At 44.3% G+C, this 18200-nt stretch overlaps 1 pseudogene across 1 annotated transcript in view; it reads right to left on the reverse strand.

Annotated features, from left to right (window-relative positions):
• Nucleotides 1-11854, reverse strand: part of LOC146856666 (FIGNL1-interacting regulator of recombination and mitosis-like) — a 1045039-nt pseudogene extending 1033185 nt beyond the window's left edge. Inside the window, exon 1 of the transcript XR_014981545.1 lies at nt 11611-11854. The product of XR_014981545.1 is annotated as an FIGNL1-interacting regulator of recombination and mitosis-like (transcript). The remainder of the gene's footprint in view (nt 1-11610) is intronic.
• Between the last annotated feature and the right edge of the window lie 6346 nt (nt 11855-18200).

Below are 18200 nucleotides of genomic sequence, written 5' to 3' on the forward strand. Positions count from 1 at the left end.
CAGATACGCATTTAATATGACTTAAGAGTTAATGCAAGTCTGAAGCCGAATACACATTCAAACCTGGCGTGTGTGACTTAGCCATTCATCCTTTTAAGGTCGATAAACTGGGTTGAACAGCCAAGTAAGCACACAAGGGTGCTTTGTCGGTGGGCTTGTGTTCTACAAAAGCTATCTATTTTTCTGGTCATCAAAGCGGGAATACCAGCTTTGTGCTGCTAGGCACAGAGGCTGGAGACTGACTGTTCTAGCATCACCCGTGTGTGCGAAGGTATTGTAATTATTTATATTCTGTGGGGGCCGTGTATAACGGTTAACCATTATACAAGGAGCCTTTATGGTCGGGCTTGTGTTGTTGAGAGGCCCTCTGGTTTTTTTTTATGGTGGTCACGGCGGGAAGACCAGCCTTCTGCCCCCAGCCTGTCAGGTTGGACACTGACTGCCCCACTGTCATCCCTGCGTCCTGTAACCCACGCCTCACGCACCAATAAGACTTTATGCATCTAAGCGTGGCGCGTGTGTGTGTGTGTGTGTGTGTATAACTTACGCACATACTTTTAAGGTCAATAAACTCTGTTCATCAATAGGCATGCAAAAATACCAAATGTTAATAATCTTTTTACTATGACCCACACCCGAGGCCCCACTAGACACTGTGGGAAGCGAAAGATTCCTACGGGAAGCAAAAAATTCCTATGGCTGCCTCAAAAGAGTGAACACGCACAAAACAAGGCAGCTTTGGCACAGCCTGGAATCTGAAATGGCCAGCGCGGAAGAGTTTTGAAAGTATCTTGTTCACTTATTTATACTTGTCTAATGCATGGTATCAATAAAGCACATTTCATCTTATTTTGCCTGGAAACTCTTCGAGGAATCTGGGAAGTCATTGAAGACTGTTTTCACGTATTACAAATTTGTTGGTCACTGTTTGTGCCTGTTACAAAACACACATTGCTGGTGCTTTACTACACATTGTCCTCGTGCATGCCAGAAAGTGCTACTCCTGTGCCCAGGGATGTGGAATTCCTATAACCCGACGCCCGGGACATATTGTTTGGGGTCAAGGGCAACAAGTTTTCATGTGTATTTTGTCCTTGGGACAAGTAGGCCCAACCCCCTACAGCACAAACCTGTTGGCTGCCAGTTTACAGTACCACATTATGGATTTGGAAAGGCCATTGTCTACAGTTAAGGTAATATGTGTGTCCATGTGTTAATGCTGTTCAAACTTGTATTTATGGTTCATTAATGAAAAGCATTTATTATTAGGGTGAGCATTAAAAGTAAATGCCGTAAGCTCGGCCTTCACTACTGACGGCGGCTCCAGTATAAATGTGTACACACGTTTTCAAAGTTTAGTAATATGAGGCTATGTATAATGCTCCCAGAACGCTCTCTGTTTATATGCAAATATTTGCAGAAGCTTGAAGGCAAGAGTGATGGTTCTTTGCTTTCAAAATAAAATGTTCACAAAAAAATGCAAGTAGGAAAAAAACCATTTTGCAAAACTCCTGTAAGATTTAGGTACCATATCTTTGCAGCATCATTTAGTAACATGTTGATGTATGCTTGTATTTCCCAAAAATATTCATAATGGAAAATCAGTGTAACCAGTTGAAATATGATTATGGGGGAAAAAAATAAACAAGCCTTGGCAAAGCCAGGTGGTCTGAAATGTGTGGTCAGCCTTTTGGTTTTGTCAATGCGTGACTTGTTTAGGCATGTTTTTTGTAAAACCTTATCGGTGTGGGAGCTGCTGGGCCCTCACCATTATACCAAGCATTGGCAAACGCAAAAATAGATTTTGGTCTCCAAAAAAAAAAAAAGCACACATTGACACAAAGGTCATGGTTAACGCAAGGCCTAATTAAAGGCCCAATTAAAGTCTCAAAAGTGCATCCATGGTATATATCCTTGCATTAAGTGCATATATACAGTTTCCGTGAATTCACAAGAATTCACAGAAGTAGGCCAAGAAATAGTATTCCAAAAAATATTTGTGAACTGCATTTTAGCATGAGCAAATGTGCAGATTTGCTCATGTGAAAATCTGAATGTTTCAAGTACACTTTCCTCCAAACACTTTTTTCCCCAATCCTGGAAGAGGTTTTACGTCTGCCACTGTCAGGAGAAAATTTCCAACCTTTTTCAGTATGGGAAAAGATTAGAAAAAAGTTGGTGAAAACCCTTAAAACATGCAAGTTAGTAGGTTTGCACAGACTCAAAAGGGAATTCCAACCCTTGAACTATTGCTTACCACTACCTTCAGCCCCAGTATGTAGACCTGCAGAAACGTAGCAACATAAGGGAATTGCTAGTATTCAAACCTTACTATGGTACAAGCCCTGGCGTAATTAGAGATGGAATATCAGAACTCTACTATAATGAGATAGCTGCCGTAATTTGTCACCGCAGTACATGGCACAAAATGGACAAGTGGATTTTGTTACAGGACAAGTAGATTTATGAAGCAACCTGCCCCATGGAAATGTAGATATTTTATTAAATTCCACACCCCTGTGTGCCCCTGATTACGTGCATTTAGTTTGAATTTTAGCTCAAGATTGGCAAAGTGCATTTTTCACTGTATGTTGTGATTTGCGCATGTGTTCCAGTCAGTGCGCGGGCGGGTGCGCGCAGAGTCGCCGTGCTTTGCCTCCTTTGGTGGGGGCTTATTTCGAGACGCCAAGTTTAGCCATCCTCGCGGCCCCTCCCCCTCGTGCTGTTTCAATTTACATTTCAGTTGCGATATGGTAATTGGAAACTCTTATTGGTGTGGGGGCCGCATCTGCGCCATATACGCCCAGAGGATCACAACACCCACTTCTTTAGGGCCTCTCTACCTGGCAGCTGCCATGATGTGTATATGGTTTTTGTTTGGACAGTCCGTGCCACGCTCTCTCTTTCTGTATGTATACCATTCTCTAAACCCTCGTTGATGGGAAGGAGCCCCGCAGCCATCACACCTCTCTCCCGTACCCTCCTCCCAGATCAGCCTTCAGCGAGAGCAAGCCTAACCGAGCCTCCTGCATGCCCCTCCAGCACTGAGCCAGGCAGAGCGGGCACTCCATCTCCCCATGCTTGGGCAACCACCGTAGGGACGGAGAGGGGGAGCTGGAAATAACCGCTGCAGCCCTTCTCTGCCTCCGGAGACCGTTTCTCTGTTCTCCTGCCACAAATCCCCTTTCCTGGTTTCGGCCTTGCCAGGCTGGACATGTGCTGCTTTACCCAGCCCCCACTCGCTGCCCCGACAGACTCTGAAGGGAGTGCACTTCTATAGCCCCTTCCCTAATTAGCATTTTTCTTGCCCACGCCGGGACTCAAACCTTAATTACCGCTGCTGCGCTTTGTTTTGTTCCCCCACCTACCCCGAGTTTTGCTGTTCCTTTACATTTAAATTTACTTTCCCAGGAAGCATGAGGCATTCTAGCCCCACATACTCCCCCCTCCTAAGCATAGCAGAGGCTTCAGGGGCCTCAGGTGTATAGGAGTGGGGGCTGCATGCCTTTCTTATATTCTACATGAGCCCGCTTTCATCTAGCTCCCCCACCCACCCCGTCGCTGCCATGTGTCCTCACTGTGTGTTTGTGTCAGTTTCTGCGTTTTTTTATACAATGCAGCCCTGCTCTGTTTACTGGGCCCTGCCTCACCCCATACCAGCACACGTGGAGTATGCAATACTTACCCACAAAGCAACTTCCTTTCTTATCTAGTCCTGCCAGATGTCCGACCCGCCCCTAGGCCATCTGTCAGATTTACCTCCTACCATTAATCCCTATAAAAAATAAAATACTGTGTGGAATTCCGCTCTGTAAAAAAATGATCTTCACAGTTATTCCCCATTCTGCGGGAATTAACTTGTAACTGCATTTACTTGTGAAGTATTACGGCATTATACCAGTGTTTATGCACAGTCACCTTCTTACTCGGAAGGAAGGTAGTGCACTTCTGTAGCCCATTCCCTAATTAGCATTTTTTTTTATTATATACCACTGTCTGGTGCACACATGCCTTTCCTGTTTATATTCTGCAGTGTAAGATGCTCTAGGCAGCCTACCAAAAAGCAGCATCTTACATTATTTGATTATAATAGTTGTCCATATTATCACTTGGAGGTCAGAGTTTCTGCCATCCTTCTGGTGCATGTACTCATCTGAAATGGGATTAAAGTGCATAGATTACATTGGTGGACAAATGAAAGCAAGGGGTTGCAGGGAGGTATCCTTTCAGATGGAGGCACATGGTCAGTGTGTTATCTTTTTTTTAAAAAAAAAAGGTTTTAGATACGTTTTTATCGATTTTTTTGGGGGGGTTGGGGTGTCAGGTGAGGCTACCTTCATTAGGTAAGGGGGGGTCAGTGTCTAGTAGTGGTGGAACAAACTTATTATGGTTGCACTTCCAGAAATGTAGCCTGCGCAATTGCTCAGTGATTTTACCTCTTGGTTCACTAACAGCATTTCCATCAGGGGCAGCAATGTTTCTCAGGTCATCTTTAAAAAACTCACTTTTAATAAATATATTACCAAAGCATGAGGAGGTAGTGCACTGTCATTTACAGGCAGCACAGAAACGTTCCCACTAACGCACACTTTTACTTACAAAACTATATAATGTATAAACAATGATCTGTGGAAATTGGGTTTCAGCTAACATAATTATCATTTGCACATCACCAAGCAAAGTGTTCTGACTTGTTTTCATCCTATTAAAAAAATTCCCATCACACAGAATTGCACTACAAGGGCTTTCATAACTAATGAAATTTATTTTGAAATGTGTGTACAGTTCACTTTTCAGCTATTTAAATGTGTTAGAATAAAACATGGATAATGTTAGGTGTCGGTCGCACTCCTTGTTACTCTTATAAATCAGAATGTAGTCCTTCTTAGCGTACTTTGGGTGCTATGGGATCTTATCCCCTGTCCAAAGGGACGTGGCGTATGTACAAAGCAAAGTTCCCTCACCAGTGGAAGGTATATCCCAATCTGCACTGCTCTAAACTGCACACGTTAATAACACGTAGTCAAGTGTATATGTTCAATTGCAACTGTTTTAATTTCACAGTAGTAGGTTCAATGTGTTAATTCAACGAATATTGTCATTTTGCGCAGTTAGTGCTTTTCAATATTGATAACATGGTACTCGGGTCACAGGGTTTAATCCCAATGCATTTCGGGGTCCGCCCTTCCTCAGGGGATACTCCCTATAAACAAAAACGTAATCTCTTAGTGGTTTCAGCGCCAGAATGTACGTAATAGAAAAAATAACGAAAATTCCGAAAGCCAAAAAGTGTGTTAGTCATGCCGTTAATAGATTGCTCCATGCAACGTATTAAAATCTCTACTGTTATATTGGCTCTGCGAGGTTCGTAAGTAACGCTGTGAATGACTCACCCAGAAGAACTGTGATATTTGTTGTGGTGACGTGATTCCATCTGGTTATACAAAAATAACGTGTGTGAATTTACTTTAAAGAGAGTTAATTAATAGAAGAGAATTAACCAAACTTGAAACGCGGTACTCGGTTTAACGTGAACACCCCGGTGCTTTGATTTCAGTTCCCCGTCGATCGTTACCAAACTAAAACGGTGCGAAGTACATAACATTAGTGGTATCAGTCAGACTAAGGTGCATACCTGCTTAAACCCGCCATTCGGCCATAACTCCTCCGCGTTCTGTGTTAGCCGGAATCGGAAATGTTACTAGTGTGCCCCGGAAGTAAATGAAGGAACGTGCGTGAACTTTACTAGTGGCTATAGAAAAAAGACTAACCCGAAGAATTAGTTGTAGCAAATATCGGCATGAGGTGGTATCGATGGTATACATTGTTACAGCATATTCATCAACTCTTTTTGTACAATAAATAATAGAAATATAATAAATACATGTTGCATGAAATACATGACAGAAAAAGACCCAAAAATTTTTTTTTTTTTTTTTTTAAAGTCACTAGATGATTAAATCTTGGTTGCTGTACAAGCACATAGATACAAGGTAGTATGGAAGTCAGTTTACAAGTAACAATTATACTCCACCCGGTCATTCAGCCCTTTTGGGTGTAGAGAGTCCAATTTGAAAATCCAATAAAGTTCTCTTTGTAAAAGGAATTTTTTGTTGTCACGCCCATTTTGTGGTTGAATTTGTTCAAGGATGAGAAATCGGAGTTGACTGATGTGTGAAAATTTATTGAAATGTGTGGCAATAACAGATTTAGGGTTGTTTATTCTTCTGTTGCTCTTATGTTCTGGTGAGGGAACTTTGCTTAGAATAAAACATGACATTCTACAGCCTTTCGTCTCACATTTTTTGTACAGCACACTTGTCACAGTTCACTTTACAGAATCCTTGGACTTTGCAGTCCTAAAAAGAAAACTAATTGTAGATGTAAACTGACTTTTTACCAGTGTCTCTGAACACAACATAAATGAGACAAGATAAAAACAACATTTGAAGACATCTTTAACCTCTTCAGTGCCCATGACGAGATAGTCTCGTCATGGAGCACGGTTGCGCTGTGCCCATGACGAGACTCTCTCGTCATGAACCCCACCCACTAGTGTAACGCCCGGCACAGGAGGGGGAAAGGGCGTGGCACTGAAGGGGTTAATGCTCCTTCACTTTGTGAGTAAACAGAACACCTGTTGTTTGTCAGCTCCCCAGAAGGAGTGAGTTGGCCCTAAATATGGCTTGCCCTGATAAAATCTGCCTCGCCATAATGAGTAGATTTGCCTAGGCCCGCACACGGAGCAGCTTATAAGCAGCCCCTTTTTATTTCATCCAATGCTCTGCCCCAAGGGCACTCGCAGCTTGCGGCTACCCTGGGGAAGAAAATGGATTGTAATAGGGCACCCTGTCCCTTTTTGCACCCAGCCCACCATCTAAGATCTGCACAATGGTACAAACAGGAGCTGTGTGCCTATTACATAATATGACACATGGTGTGTTAGTCTAATTAATTTAATGGAACAAAACAAAGACTAAAACGCATTAGGGTGTCATACATAACCCCAGGACTGAAGTATGTTTTCCATGCTGATATAAAGTGAAATAACCACTTACTTTTGTTGTAGCGCTATCGGTTTCTACTGTTTCCAGGGCTTTACATGGGTCAGGTCCCTCTGGGTCTAAGATAGCTTAGCACTTAAAAACAGATACTGAAATGTGTCCCTTGAAGGCCCTGTATTCATGTCCTTAACTTCATAAGCAAAAACACTGATTTATGAACCATCATTGTACAAAACGCTAAGGTAATTCCCGCCAGCTTTTTAGTTCCGGTTTACTTTTCACGTTTTACTTAATCTGGTCTTCCCTAAGAGCATTGGCTCTTTCTAGGATGTTGTGTTTCCTTGGGTTTTTTTTTTTTTTTTAGTTCTATATTACTCTTGTATAGTGTAAACTTTGAATTAACTCACCACCAGGTGTTTGCAACGGATCCATATCGAGACCTCAAATTTGAGGCTAAAGACAGTCCAAGTTTCAGACAATGCCTGTCAATGGGTCAAAATGGTGTTCAGAATGCATGGTCATCCAATCCTTTCTGCAGAGCACACAGATAAATTATCACATACATCAGTTGTAACTCCAATTTTGTGCACATTTGTGCAAAGGAGGTACATAGCTGTCAAATATTTGCAGTGCTTACAGATTAAGTAGGTACTTTTGTGTCTTTGGGGGGGTGATGAAATGCAGGTTTGTGAGGAAGGAAGTACATCCAGGAGAGAGTGAAAAGAGGGTGCAGAAGTTTAAGAGAGGCGGTGTAAGATATGAAGATGAAGTGGAGAGAAAAAGGGCGTAACAAGGGTGATTGAGACACTTAAGACAACTATTCCTTCCACTGACCTCAGTAAGGTTTAATTCACAATCTGACAACTTCATAATTGAAACATTTTCAATATCAATTATTTACCAACAAATCAATTGTTGTTACTCATTTATTCTACTGAGCCGACTGCAAACCATCCAAAATACTGCAGCTAGGCTCATCCTCTACCTTCCGTGAAGAGCCCATATCACCCCTCACCTCAGAGCGCGCCACTAGCTCACCGTCCAAAAAAGGTGCCAGTTAAAACTGCTGACCCACGCCTACAAGGCTCAGCACAACAAAGGACCAGCTTACCTCAACCACAGACTGAAATTTCACCAACCGTTAGACAAGCACGCTCCACCTCCCTCGCCCTGCTTCCACAAAAGCACAAGCGGCAGCCGCACCATCTCCTACCGGCCTGCCAAGACTTGGAACGGCCTCCTACTCCACCTCTGGACAGCATCCACCCTACAGAAGTTCAGAGATGGTCTAAAAACATGAATGTCCGACTGACAGCCCCCCCCCCCCCCCCAATCACCTGGATACCCTCACTGGTGATAAGCAGCACTCTACAAATCGTTGATTGATCCTAAACTATTAACAACCATTATCAAAGCCTGTAGTTCTGGCTGGTTTTAAGTGCATGTCAATTGTTGTGTTACATATCTGGATCCAATTACAGAAAGCTCAGAGAGGCACCAAAATACTGGCCAGGTGGTATACTATGGAAATCAAAGAAATGTAGTATATATGTTTAAGCCATGCACCTTTTAAAGACCTCTCCCACTTTTTATCCCACCTAAAGCCCTGGCAGTTTCCGTCTCACTGCCCAGCGCTCAACATCTCCTTGCCACACTGCAGTCTCATCCCCAGTTTTCTGAGTAGGAGACACCCACACAGAATTGCCCACAGTACATTCCCCTTACTCACAGGAGACTGCGCAGATGCCTCATTTTACTCGAGTCCACAACGCTTGCTCCAGAAAATTTCACTTGCTCCAGAATTTACTGTGAACCTTAACACTTGGTGCATGGGTTATCTTAATGTTTTCACATTATACAAAGGTATTCCTTTCACTTGAGGAAACACCAAAACAAGCAAAGATTATTCTTGAATCACATCCTTGCGAACAGCCCAGCTGACGGCAGCACCCATGGATATGTCCCACCAAATCGGGAGTATCCCACCTAAATAAGGTCTATTGGCTTACATGGTAAACTAGTTACCCTAAAGACAGTCATTCCAATGAGAAGTGGTCTGTTTGCATCCGCATTTCCACTATCCTGTACCCAATCTGCCTGTACTTTTTTCTGACATGGAAATAATGAAACAGACCTCTCAATCTGTGGAAAATGCTATAGTTGTGTGCTATTTGAGGGATCCTAGTTCCTCCACGGAAAGTGCTAGTTTTCCATCGTGTTTGATTTATAAAACAACAAAAAAAGTATGGATGAATGGATGGATGGAGTCCACTCAGTCAAATATTAAAAGTAATTAAATTTCAGTTTATCGTTCATGATTATATCAAATGTATGTAGAAGTACTTACTGAAATACTGGGGGACAAATATATTTTAAAAATAATAACTATTTATAAACAGCAAAAATGGAATGCCCGAGTTTGTTCCATGCATGTACATAGATAGGCCTTTATATAGTACAATTTTATACCTCTATATCATTTTGCATATGTGTCATATGTTAACATCTCTAAGTATATCTACTTCTTACGTGCCGGTATATATCTATATATTTATACATTTTCCTCCCACAGTGGAGGGGAACAAAAAGCCCCCCAGACCACTACTCTATGACTCATCCTATATCTCTTTCAAACTATCCCCCTACCTCCACTCTGACTCATTCCAAACGTCATTCTACTATGACCTCTCAAATAACCCTTTCCAGCCTCTTCCCTCCTTTATCCGATTCATCCAACTAACAGACATGTTCACCACTCAATATCAAATTATATTTCCCTATACTAATTTACCACGGGCTCCCAAAAAAATACTTCAAAACACCTCGTCAGAAGTGGTAGGCGCTATATAAATACAATACTTACTAAACCATGCATTGCAGATTATAAAACGTAGGCATGGTGAGCACTGTGCCTTATTTCAGAAAACTGATGTTAAAGTTTTTAAATTCATAACAGTCCGTGCAAGACCTTTAGAAGCAGCTAAACTGCAGTTCATCAAGCTGCAAGAGGAACTCTCAGACCATTCAGCTTGACATCACAATCATATTGACAACTTTAGACTTGTGGCGCCAGGGTGACTGACTCCGGAATCTGGGGATCACGGTTCGATCCCCGGCGCCAGCGGCATATTAGCCCAGCACCATGTGACTCTGGGCAATAGCTTGCTTAATCTTCCCAACGGCCCCCAGCGCCTAGAGACCCCTACGGGTGATTGTTCGCGCTTTACAAATGTGGATTGTTATTATTTGACTGAAATAGGAGTCAAGTGTCAATTCTCTATCGCAATAGTAACCAAGTATTTAAAAGGGTGACATACAAATTATAGCTGTTATATCACATCTGTCAACATTTAACACCCAAGCATGAAATTTAGAGAAAAAAAAAAAAACAGGGTACCCTCACGAAATGCTGAGAATCTGCTGCTTGAACCTTCAAAAGATAAAAACTTAGTGTGTGCGCAATCGTTCTCAGGGAATGAGACTAATTTGAAACTCGCTGTCTCCTAACCTGCACACCACCACCTTTCCGTATCTTCAAATCGGACCTCCAAACTCTTCTCCAAATATATTTTTCACAATAACACTCCTCGCCAAGCTCCCTACCAGGAATACGCCCCTGCCTTGATGGGATGACTCTGGCTCCTTCATACTTGAATACACCATGAATCTGTAACCCACCGTAACATAAGGTTTCTTATACCTAAGTTTGTAAACTATGCCGTATAACTTGTAATTCTCTCTGTAAATATATATTTCTCTGCGTAACCTGCTAAACATGTTACCTGTAATAAGTAATGTAAATACATAACTCGACCTGAGTAACCATAGTAGCCATAAGTTTGACCTCTACCTTGTTACTCTAACCAGAACCTTCTCATGTAACAATCCTCGCTCTAATGTAAAGCGCCCTGACACCTATGGTAGGGTACGCTATATAAAATCGCTTAAATAAATACATCTAGCTATCAACTTTCAATGGAGTAGAGAAAGTTTTAAGCAGGAGAAAGAAAAAAAATTGCTTCAAAGATCAGGAGTCTTCGTCTAAATTTTTGCAAGTATATTATAATATTTAAAAAACTGAGCAACACGTTCGTCACATCGGCGAACATTCACTACAGCCAAAGCTGTATGACTTAAACGACTAGCTTTATTTAAAACAACTTTAAGGTGGTTTTTCTTTCTTACTCGGATACACTGAGTCAGTCTGTTTGTGGCCAAAATTTGAAGCCTCCGCCTAATATATATCGAACATTGGTAGTTTTTTTTTTTTTACATAGCGCTTTACAGGCGCACCAGTTGTATTTTGTTGGCACTGGGAGATTACGCGCTTTGCCCAGAAACAATGAATGTTGAGCCGAGGCACGAACGACGTTCCCCATTTCCAAAGTCAGCAGATCTGATTGTTATGCCACATCCTCCCCCATATTATACATTACAATTCCCACAATGCAAAACTCGGGTAGATGAAAACGCATCAACTGGGTCAAGCACAATTCCGATGTAAGGAGACAACCCCAGCATATATACATGTATTCCACAGTACCCCCCATAGGATCCCAATTTAGTCAATGAACGTCAGAGTTCTATGGTAGCCCAAAAAGGATATGAGGATCCGGGGTAACGCGGAGTTTAGCTCATTTCGGCAGGTTTCGGGCGTCCACTCACTCAATTCCTCCAGAAGACCTCGCTGCGGCATCCTCCCTTCCGGAGGCCCCAAATACTAAAATAGTTTACTCGGAACGAACATATGGTTCTGTGTGAGTTCACAGTGCGCACTCAAGTCCACCACCGCGAGGCAAAACGAACATCCGCCAAATTTACAAACCAGAAGCAAATGGGTCACGTGAGAAAAACCACGTTTCGTAACGTTTGTTCACAAGGCGCATGCGCATAGTCACAATCAGTCGCTCGCTCCGCCCATTCTGTGATAAGGATAGGTCATGGAAAATGAGAGGATTTTTGCGTTTTTATATAGCGCGGACTTTACCCGAAGGTGTCAGAGCGCTTCACAATAGGAACAGTAATGATACATAAGGCGAAAAATTACAAGTGAGCAAGTTACAAAGTCAAACGTTATGTTACGGATAGAATCTGTGAGTTTAGAAGGGCTGAATAGTTGCCGAGGTGAACCTGAACGATCGAGGTAGACAGATTCTATGTCAGGACCGGAGGGTATATGATCCTCAATCTTTACTGCACCATTAAACAGCAACCAATGAAACAAGCATTGGCATAGTCAAAAGGTCTCGCCTTTGGGATGTTACAAGTTGTTAGTAAAAAAAACATGCTTCACAAAAGCTACACGCAGAACCTGCTGAATTAACCGTTTGGAGATACTTGCACTTGAGCTGCTATGGCAACGAATGCCAAGAGAAAGTGGTTAGAAATGTCAAACACACTAGTAAACAACACAACATATCATTGTGTAGGAATGATATCCGCTGGAGCGTTAGTAAACAGCCACAAATGTTCTGACTGCATGCAAGATTTAGACACCGCCGCAGGCATATACCGAGAAAAAAAACACACAGAGCCCAAGTCAAATAATTACCAGTTCCCACAAACAGGCTAATGATTCTGCGGACGAGTCAGGGAGTGGATGGGCCTACAGAATGAGAACGAGACACTATGAGACCTACCCACCCCTAACAGCCCCAAAGACAAGCAGACTGTAAAAGACCTCCCTGTCTGCATTCACCACATTAAGAGTGAGACAAAGGATCTGTAGTAAGGGAATGTCTTTCACTTACAGCAGATAGGGAGCAATTAACATTACAGACATGCACTAATGTGCGTCCGCCATCCCTGAACGAGTTAGGTTTGATTTAGCATCCAAAAAAGGCAAATATTTACAACTGGTTATGTCAGACTCCTATTCTATGTGGAAATCAAGCTTCGTCGTCTGGCGGATACAGGCAAAAATACTGTAGCACGCTTGGCCTTCTCGATCAGCACACATTACCATAACTGTGTAACTGACCCCCTTAGAGGAGATGCCAGCAGCATCCTTAACTTCCACGTTACTAAGAAGATTTGGGAAAGACCAATCCTTAACAGCCTCTGCAGGTTTCTCTAGCGGAGACCGTCCTCTGCATGAAACTTGACAACTGTGAGAAGTTGGCCTGGCATATGCTGGTCACTAATTATAGTGGCCACCTAGCACCAGTCCAATTCGACTCTTATGGTAGATAGGTTTAAGACAACCTTTTAAAGAAAGCTATCCTAGTGGTAGCTGTGGAGAGCAGCCTTCAGGCTAAGTCTCTGAGGAATGTAAAGCAGCTTGTTTTACCTTATAATCTCTTGAATTACCAAATGAAAGGACACCACACAGGTATATATATCAAATATATATGTATTTATTTCTAGACACACTCTACTAATCTCTTTATGAGATTAGAAGCCAGGTACATATTAAAATGTCAAAGTTTCACAATAAATTAAGCACAAATATGGCTGGTGCCCTAGGGGCGTACCAGACCATATACTAAAAAAATGGGTTAACAAAGTCGACTTGCAAAATGACAAGGCCTAGGGCCTGGGGAATAGCTGGGGCTTCACTACTGCAGTGTTAGCAGGTAAGTAACAGGCCCACGGGAGACGCGTGCAGTGTGTGAACACAGCCGCGGGTTCCCTATTGATTATAATGGTGCAAGTCGCGGTTTGATTTTTAAAGTTCTAGGGTACTTCGAGGAAGTCAACAAGCAAGCCACTTACAAGGTAAGTACTTTGAGGGCCAACACACACTAGGGCACCGGAGTGCACAAGTTACCTCACCCAGGAAAGCCGGGTGCATAGGTGTCTTTTGGTGTCGGGTCGCGTCGCGTCGCTGTTTTCTATGGAGACCAAAGAAGACTTGCTGCTTGTGTCGACTGAAGAAGTGTCCGGTGGAATCCGAAGGTGGATTCACGATGCAGAAGACCTGAAAATTGAAGTGTACAAGGTCACTTGCCAGTGACCGGTGGCCAGCTAGATGGATGACCACAGATGTCACGTGATTTTAGGTCATCGATGGTGTTTTGACTCTTCGCTCACGAGGTCCAGGAAGGACCGACGATGACCAGCAGCTGGATTCGGAGTGTCCCACAACGTCTGAAGCTGATGGCGGTGTCGGCAACCGGATTGGAGCCAACAAGCCTTTGCAACTGCAAATCTCGTGTAGACTGAAGAAAGTCGATGGTGAAGACCAGCAAGGTCTGATGGACTCACCCAGCGAGGGTGAGTGAGGGCAGGCAGGCAGGCCTGGAGCAACCAGGGGAGCCCCTTTAGTCGATGAGAAAGTCTCCGGGGGACCCACTAGCCAACAGGCAAGTGATCGCGAAGACGCCTCCTCCGGAAATGCTTCACAGGAGCCCACGGTCACTCGGGACGGGGTAGGCCGCTGATTTTTGGTGCAAGACCTGCTGGAGGCTTGGACCACAGATGGTCCAATGCACAAGTGAACTCCGGCGGGAGCGGGAAAGTTTGCAACCGTTGATTAAGGTTTTTGGTGCCTGCCAAGCAGGGGAGTCACTCCTTGACACCAAGGGAGATTCTTCTGTCTTCCAAAGGTAGTGGAACGACAAAGGGCCAGGATTCTTCTTTGTAGAGCGTCATCCATTGTTATCTGCTTTGCAATGGCAATGCTTGCTATATTATAGTGAAGATAGGGGAGGGACTAGCTTTATGACCACTCCTCTAGGAGGGTCAGGGTAGGGGGTGGTTACACCCACTTCCCTTTGCCCAGTTTCGCGCCAGAGCAGGGACAGGTTGCCCCTGAACCGGTTTGAGCTGGCATATGCAAAGAGGAGACTACTGCTCCCCCAGTGCAGGACTTCAAAGCACTCTAAGAGTGCACCCACCCAGCTCCAATACACTAAATACTGTCTGGAAGGTGGTGACACCTCCCTGTGACAGGATGCCTTTTGTTCGGCTTTCTCCACTGCGAGTTTCAGTCAGCAGCAGGAGGGCAGCCCAGTGTCTGTGCTGGTGGCATCCATTTTGTGATGCCAGGGCTCTTTCAGATTTCAGCCGTTTAAGTACAGTGGGTACATGTCATCCCCTCTAGAAGGGTGGGATCATACTCCCACACCAGTTACTGGTGCGGGGGTATGATTCCAAGTTGTTTGACACCAAACACAACATGTTTTGATGCAGTCATTCCAAAGTTAGCATTTACAGCGAGGTTATAATGCACTTAAGAGTATATGGTTTAATCGCATCCACAAACAGCCACAGAGAATAGACCCTGCCAGCTGCAGAGGGGTCCTACTCATGCAGAAGCACCCCCTCACATAGTAAACCAAGCACCCTACCCTCAGGATTGACAGGGCCTGCTATAGGGGTGGCTGATAGGTTTATATGTGTGTGTATGGTGAGATATAGGAACCTATACCTCAGTGAGGAGTGCTAACACTACCTCACACAGGCTGCAGTAGCAGGCCTGTGGTGTCAGATTGAGAATGCTTCCCAGGGGTGGCATAATACATGCTGCAGCCCCTGGTAGGACTGTGGAGTACCAATGCCCTAGGTACCTAAGGTACCACATACTAGGGGCTCATAAGGTACCACAGTATCCAATCACTAGTGCATCTAATATGCGCACCAAGTTGTTTAGAGAGGACAGAGAGACTGGGGCCCTGATTAGCAGGGACCCAGCCAGACTATAGCCAGAAACCAGTGCATACATCAGAAAAAAAGTGGGGGCAACATAAGTGCAGATCCTACTCTCCTACACAACCCCCCCCAAAAGCAGGGACATTAAACTAACCTTGACCAGTTGAGTCTTCATGCTCTAAGTGGAAATACCTTGAGAGCCCATCTGCATTGGCATGTTGGGTCCCAGGTCTATGTTCCACTGTATAGTCCATCCCCTGTAGGGAAATGGACCACCTGAGCAATTTAGGATTTTCACCTTTCATCTGTTTGAGCCATAGGAGGGGCTTGTGGTCAGTCCGAACTATGAAGTGAGTGCCAAACAAGTATGGCCTCAGCTTCTTCAGGGCCCACACCACAGCAAAGGCCTCCCTCTCTATAGCTGACCAACGTTTCTCTCTAGGGGTCAGCCTTCTGCTTATGAAAGCTACTGGCTGGTCTTGACCTTCATCAATAAGTTGAGACAGTACAGCTCCCACACCCAGCTCTGAAGCATCTGTTTGAACAATGAACTTCTTTTTGTAATCTGGACTCTGTAAGATGGGGGCAGTGCACATTGCCTGCTTGAGGTCATCAAATGCCTTTTGACAGCTAGCTGTCCACTGAACCTTTTTTTGTCATTTTCTTAGAGGTCAGATCATTTAAGGGGGTCACTATAGATCCATATTCTTTAACAAACCTCCTGTAGTACCCAGTCAGGCCTAAAAAGGCTCTAACCTGTGTCTGGGTTGTTGGAGCTACCCATTCCATTATGGTTTGGATTTTGCTCTGCAATGGTTGAACCTGGCCTCCACCTACAAGGTGGCCCAGGTACAAACCCGACTCTGCCCTATCTGGCACTTAGTGGCCTTGATAGTGAGGCCTGCTTTTTGCAGGGCCTCCAGTACATTTCTGAGGTGGACCAGGTTATCCTGCCAGGTGGAACTAAAGACAGCAATATCATCGAGATAAGCTGAGCAATACGTTTCCATACCAGTCAGAACTTTATTCACCAACCTCTGAAAAGGTGCAGGTGCATTTTTCAAGCCAAAGGGCATTACTACAAAGTGATAGTGCCCACCAGGGGTTGAAAATGTTGTTTTGGCCCTGGCATCATCAGCTAACTTGATTTGCCAGTAGCCAGCTGTTGGGTCAAATGTACTAAGATACTTGGCTGAGGCCAAAGTGTCTATAAGTTCATCTGCCCTTGGAATTGGATAGGCATCAGTCCTGGTGACTGCATTGAGGCCTCTGTAGTCAACACAAAACCTCATTTCTTTCTTACCACCCTGGGTATGAGGTTTTGGCACAAGGACTACTGGGCTAGCCCAAAGGCTATCTGAAGGCTCAATAACACATAGTTCCAACATTTTCTGGACTTCAGTCCTGATACAATCCCTGACATGGTCAGGTTGCCTGTAGATTTTACTCTTTACAGGCAGACTGTCTCCAGTGTCCACCTCATGGGTGCACCAGGAAGTCTGACTTGGGGTCAGGCTAAACATATGTCTAAACTGTTGTAGCACTTGTCTACATTCAGTTTGCTGATGCTCAGTGAGGCTGCTTCCCAAAGCAATACCATCAACTGACCCATCATCAGGGTTCTGTGAGAGCAGGTCAGCGAGAGGGTCACTCTCCTCCTCCTGGTCCTCATCAGTTGCCATGAGCAAGCCCATGTCAGCCCTGTCCACATGTGGCTTAAGTCTGTTGACATGGAGCACCCTAAGGGGGCTCCTGGGAGTTCCAAGATCCACCAAGTAGGTGACTTCTCCCTTGTTCTCAACAATTGTATGGGGGCCACTCCATTTGTCCTGGAGAGTTGCTGGGTCCAGAGGCTCCAACACCCACACTTTCTGGCCTGGCTGATAAACAGTCAGGACAGCCTTTTGGTCATGCCAAGCGTTTTGTAATTCTTGGCTAGCCTCAAGGTTTTTAGTTGCCTTCTTCATGTACTCTGCCATCCGGGAGCGGAGACCAAGTACATAGTCCATCACATCCTGTTTGGGAGGTTTGAGAGGTAACTCCCATCCCTCCTTCACCAGACATAAGGGTCCTCTAACAGGGTGCCCAAACAGAAGTTCAAAAGGGCTGTAGCCAACCCCCTTCTGTGGAACCTCCCTGTATGCAAACAGAAGGCAGGGAAGTAAAAGGTCCCATTTTCGCCTAAGCATTTCTGGGAGGCCTTTAATCATTCCCTTTAGGGTTTTGTTGAATCTCTCAACTAACCCATTGCATTGTGGGTGATAGGGAGTAGTGAATTTGTAGTTGACACCACACTCCTTCCACATTGCTTTTAGATATCCTGACATAAAGTTTGTACCTCTGTCAGAGATGACCTCCTTAGGGAAACCCACCCTGGAGAAGACTCCAACGAGGGCTCTTGCTACCACAGGAGCTGTGGTGGTCCTTAGGGGTATAGCTTCTGGATACCTGGTGGCATGATCCACTACCACCAGTATAAATCTATGCCCATATGCAGTTGGAGAGTCAAGGGGACCAATAATGTCAATCCCTACCCTTTCAAAGGGAACCCCCACCCCAGGTAGTGGTATCAGGGGGGCCTTTGTTGTGCCACCTGACTTGCCA

The sequence above is a fragment of the Triturus cristatus genome, chromosome 4_1, assembly GCF_964204655.1.
Source record: "Triturus cristatus chromosome 4_1, aTriCri1.1, whole genome shotgun sequence".
NCBI lineage: Eukaryota > Metazoa > Chordata > Amphibia > Caudata > Salamandridae > Triturus > Triturus cristatus.